Below are 5,648 nucleotides of genomic sequence, written 5' to 3'. Positions count from 1 at the left end.
ATATATTGTACTAATGTAGTATCTAGGATGATACATTTTTACAGGTATACCACTTTTCAGCCCATTTGCATCTTGGCTTTATTTCCCTTATTGGTTATTCACTGTACTGTGCATATTTGTTACTACTCATAACATATTATTTGACCAGTGGGTTGGGGTCAGGGATCGATGGTGGATAGATGTGTGTCCGGTGGAGGAGGATAAGAAGCCTGAATGACACTGTATTTTTATGTATTATCGATCCTTTTTTACATTTTCTGTTGAATTGTCTTGGGGAAAAGAAAAATCAAAAATCAAAAAAGCAAAAGCAAAAGAAGGTGCAAACGAATTAAAGTGTACACATTGCGTTTTTAATGGTAGCACATTAAAGATCACTATTTAGACACCCAGCTGCTTAGAGCAAAATGCTGTCAACTCTGTTCAGTCATCAGTGCGCTCAGTCTATAATTTTTTAGTATATTACTTGTGTGGTGTAGAAGATAATTATTTAAGAATATAATTATGTAAGAATGTTAACATTCTGTTATATTTTTTTTAGTATATTACTTGTGTGGTGTAGAAGATAATTATTTAAGAATGTAATTATGTATGAATGTTAACACTCTGTTATAATTTTTTAGTATATTACTTGTGTGGTGTAGAAGAGAATTATCTTTTTTAGTATAATATGTGTGTGGGTAGAAGTGAATCATTTACTGCTTGCAAACCAATGATGGTAAGATGATGTCATGGGGTAGGACTGGATAAGTCTGACTTCTTCCTACTCCATTCAAGCATGTACTAGGTATAAGCACATTGATATTGGATTAGCATTTGTTGGATATGTGTAAAATTATGTGTGTTGACATATTAACTGTCTTTACATGCTTGAAAGAATATATCAAATCAAATCAAATCAGTCAACCACAAAACAGAACAGATGATGAAATTAAATTGTTTTAATCAACACTACGCCCTCACGAGAGAAGACACTTTTCTTACTGCACACAAATATATTTGCCAAAACCCCACAGATCCACACACAGCCGGAACATGGGCTCATGCTTCACAACTTTGCTGAAGCTCCAACCACCTTTAAAGTCAACTATAAAGTACCAATGTAACATGTCTATTTTATGTACTTTACAATGAGGCACAGGAGGTCAGAGGCATTAGCATTTTCTGTGCTCGACTACAGCGTGAAGCAGAATGTAATTTTAAAAAATAAACAAACAGAGCTGCAGTAGTAGCACCAGTTAGCAAAAAAAACAGCAGTGTGTGTGGCCTCACAGATGTAAGATACAATCTGGTGATTAACTGTTTATACCTCACTCATAATGGAAATGGAGCATGTATCAAGCAGTAATATCACTAAACTGTATCCTTTAAATGATATTAAATGGTCTGGTTTTGGATGACTGTGCGGATTATGGCAGCTGGAGGCTGCTGTATGTGATGTTTTCCGGAGAGATAAAAACACAAGGCCACTCATATTAAATGGGCAGATAATGATCGTGGTATAGGTTGATTGAAATCAAATCAAAAGGAGGACCTCGGTTTTAGCTGCTGTCCCCGTGGCCATGGAGCTGCATGCTGTAGGTACAACACTAAATGTATGAATTTTAAGGATGGCCAGGTTTACAAATGATCATTTGCTGCTGTGGCCAGAAACTGTAACAGCATGGCCGTAAGAGCTCCGGAGCTTGTGTCCATTAAGTCATTGTCAAAGAAAGAGCCCCACTTTGTGCTCTGAGCTGGAGTGCAGTGTTTTATCTTTGAGCTGCATGGCAAAAGAAAATGTCAATAGTCTCTGAAGATGATGGATTAAGTTCGTTGTTATTTGCTTTGATCTCAACATCTAAAGGCAGAGCTGTAATAGCAGGTATCTGAATGGATTTATACAGATTCTGTAATACTTGTTGTTCTACAGTATGCCTACTTTGTTTATTGTAGTTTATTTAACTTTTTAGAACAGTTTGTGCTTTGCATTTTTGCTGCCTTACAGGATTAAAAGATAAAGCCTCAGCAGAGGTGTCTTGAGTTCACAGTCACTATTTGTCTCCCTCTATTGGCTGACTCATCTATCATATGTTAAATTAAAACTTTATTAATCACAGAAAGCCTTTAGACAACATTCTAGTGTAAGTAAGATAATCAGTGCAGCATTTGTCATTACATTTTAGTCACTGTCTGACAGCAGCCGCTTGAGCCCTTATTCGGATCATTAATAAAAGTTGGAATCGAAAAATTCTATTACAACTATACATACAGTATATAAACACACAGTATACAACAACAAAACTCTGTACACCCCTGTACAATATCACTGTAATTTTAAATGTTTCAGAATGTTTCATCTTACAATAACTGCATTACTTTAAAGTGTAGGAAGTTGACTGTATGTATATTTAGGAATAAACAGGTTAGAAAGACTAAAAACACAGACACCAAAGTACAACTTCAGTGCAACAAAAGGGGAGTATTAAAAAATAAGAACTAATTTTCACTAATGAAGGGTGCACTGACTCCTGTTGGTTCTTAAATACAGACCTTTCTAGTTCAATCAGTCAAACATTGGCTTCGTTCTTCTTGGGCTTTGATTAAAAGAAATAAATAAATCAATTAAACTGAACTTAAACAACCGACTCTCTAATTATTAAACACTTTAGTGATACTCAGTTGTACTCAAGTTTTGTTGTGCACTGTATTTCATAAATTTTACTGACATATTAACACGCAAGCAACATATTAACGCAGCAGCTGGGCGACGTGGAGCTAATTTTACATAGTCATTGAGGTGAAAGGTAGATTGTTGGCCTATAACAAGTCGCAGTTTAAGAGCTGGTCGAATGTTCTTTCTACGAAATCGAAACCAGCAACTAAAGCTGTCAGATAAATGTAATGGAGTAAAAGGTGTGACATTTTAAATGTAGTGGAGTACAATTACAGCATAAACTGGAAAAACACAACTAAAATGCAGTTGCAAAGTAAAAGAAAAATGAAGACTTCAGTTATCATAAATCCTTTAATATATGAAAGGCATATTTAACACAATATACAGTGTAACAGACCATGTCCCACAATCTTCATTTACATTTCTTTAGTTATCCATCAGAGTAGAGATGTCTAAACTGAAAAATATGAACTGATAATGTAATTCTGCTTGTTGTATTCTGCTGCACTAGAGATGCAACTAAAACTAAGTGTAGGTAAAACAGAAGATGTTTTTGTTGCACAGCTGAAAAAGGAGATATTTATAGTACTTTCTGTTCAGCTAAAAGAAAAGTAATTATTTTTAGTATCATTTAAAAACCCATCTGCATTTACAGCTACTGAATATACGTAGATTAAGAACCAAACACTGTGCAACCGGTTGGTTATACTGACAAAATGCTTTGTGCTTGCTTTTAATAACGTCCACATAGGTCTGCACATGTGTCTGAAAACAAAAGAAATGGAATGCTCATCTATTTTCATGCTTAATAAAACAAAAATTTAAAAATATAAAAACCAGAATAATATTTAAAGCATCGCAACTTTATGCTCACATTCCTAAACTTCCTTTATGTTGTGCCTTGTGCTGCATAAGGGTAAAGATAATTTCTGAGCATGGTGCAGTAGGTCCATGCTGATACACACTCATTCATGGTATGCATAAGGCTTGTCCTCTGGAGCAATTTAACTGCCCACAGGGAAAGCAGAAGAAATTATGAGGGTGTTTCATGTTGCAAGGCCATAATGATAAAGGGCAAAGCATAATTAGCATTGCTCTCTCCCTCCAAGTTTCCCCTACATTAAGTGAATACAAAACCAGAATCACCTAAAGCTGTTAAAACAAACATACTCCAGTAAATCACCTTCGTAGGAGTTGGCAAATTAAAGTTCTGCTGTGCTGCTACAACAGATTATTATGGCGTTAGTCGCTATTACCAAGGTGATTACTGGCAGATCCATTCAGACACAGCGGTGGCTGCAGAGAGTGAGTGGGAGTGCTTTTTGTTCATGAGCTGCAGCCCTGTACTGCAGCAGAACTGACACCCGTGGCCTCTGTCTGCCTTCAGCCACAGCCTCAGCATCGCTCTAAAGGCTCCTCCATTTTATCACAGAGTATTTCCTTGAGTGCATAAGCAGAGGTTCTTAATTAGGGGGAGGGGTGTTTAAAACCCTGAGCAAACACTTCCAATTAAAGGTGATTTTTTTTCCCTTTAATTTTGAAGAAATGAAAACATTTCAAAGGTTTGTTGAACTAAACACGCATCACACATTATGTGTTTCAACCCACTTTTCAAAAGATTAAGCTAGAAAGGTGCAGAGGGGGAAACAACCCTGGTTTTATCTTCGCATTTGATACCGGAGTAGGACAGATTGATTTACAACAGTTAGTGAAATCAAAGAAGCCCACACACATTTAGAAAAACAGGATGGCGGTATAAAAAGAGAAGAAAATATGTCATATCAGGCAAATGCTGCAACTTTAGATGAGAATATATAAGAGCTGCAAGTTGTTTTTATCCTGTAAATGTTTCTACATTTGATCTAAAAGGATAAACAAAAAAAACAACTGTTCTCTGCAACTGCTGGAGGCACTTGCTCACTAATTACACCTAAAGTGCTGAAATGAATGAGCTTCTCCTCTGGACCTTCATCCATCTCATCTGAGAGAAGTCATTAAGGCTCAGCCGCTCCAGTACAGATGCACTGAAGCTATTCTACTCGTGCATATGTTGACGCCTAATTTCAAATGACTGTTGTTTTGGCTTGATTTCTCTTTTTGTAAAAGAGCATTGTGTTTAAAAATACACCAAAAGCAGGTGCGCTCAGATCAGGGGCTGCTCTGAAGAGGGAGCGTGTGGGCGAAAGTAACACAACATGTACACAGGTGCTGTTTCTGAATGAATTCCTTTCTATATTCTCCAGACAGACTCAGCAAAGCAGAAAGGTTTTGGTATACTATTCACAGAATGTTAATGGTACCCATCTTTCCACTTGCGCACATTCAAAACATTGTTTTTTGGCTGAGTGAGTGTGTGAATATGGATTTTTGTGTGTGTGTGTGTGGTCAAATAAATCTCACCCACATCCTGCTATAGCCAGTAACAACCACAGTGGTCAAAAGCAGAGAAAAATGTATAACATCATCAAGTGAACCCAGATATATGAAACTGCATTCTGCAGGAACCCTGGACACAATGAAAAGGCGTGACGGTGACTTATAATGTGAGACAAGAGGTTTGTTATCATGAACAACAAAAGGTAACAAGTTTAAAGTGTACGTTTGAGAAAGAACAAATGAACACAGGGGACTGTTCAAATGTGAGGCTTGTTAGCTTTGTTACTCTACTACATATTAATCATCTAGTCAAAGTAAAAAGCAGCATTCATGTTAAATTGAGGCTTTTACTAATATCAAATGTAACAGCATGTGTTTAATATTTCAAAACTGGTTCAAACAAAAGACAACATTGAATGAAAGATAAAAGCGATACTATAACATTTTTCATTTTTGCTTAATTTTTCTTTTTAATGGGCAGTTGCCACGTAAAGTGACAATAAGTTCACATTTTGGCTATCAAAAAAAAATGCAGTGTGTTATTGTTGGCAGTCCTAATAAAATCTGAATTGTGCAGACAAAAGCTTGGCAGTTAGCTTGTGGCCAGCTGGTATTATTT

The sequence above is a fragment of the Monopterus albus genome, unplaced genomic scaffold (genome assembly GCF_001952655.1).
Source record: "Monopterus albus unplaced genomic scaffold, M_albus_1.0 scaffold2.1, whole genome shotgun sequence".
NCBI lineage: Eukaryota > Metazoa > Chordata > Actinopteri > Synbranchiformes > Synbranchidae > Monopterus > Monopterus albus.
The sequence above is the reverse complement of the archived record's forward strand: the minus strand, read 5'-3'. Positions refer to the sequence as shown.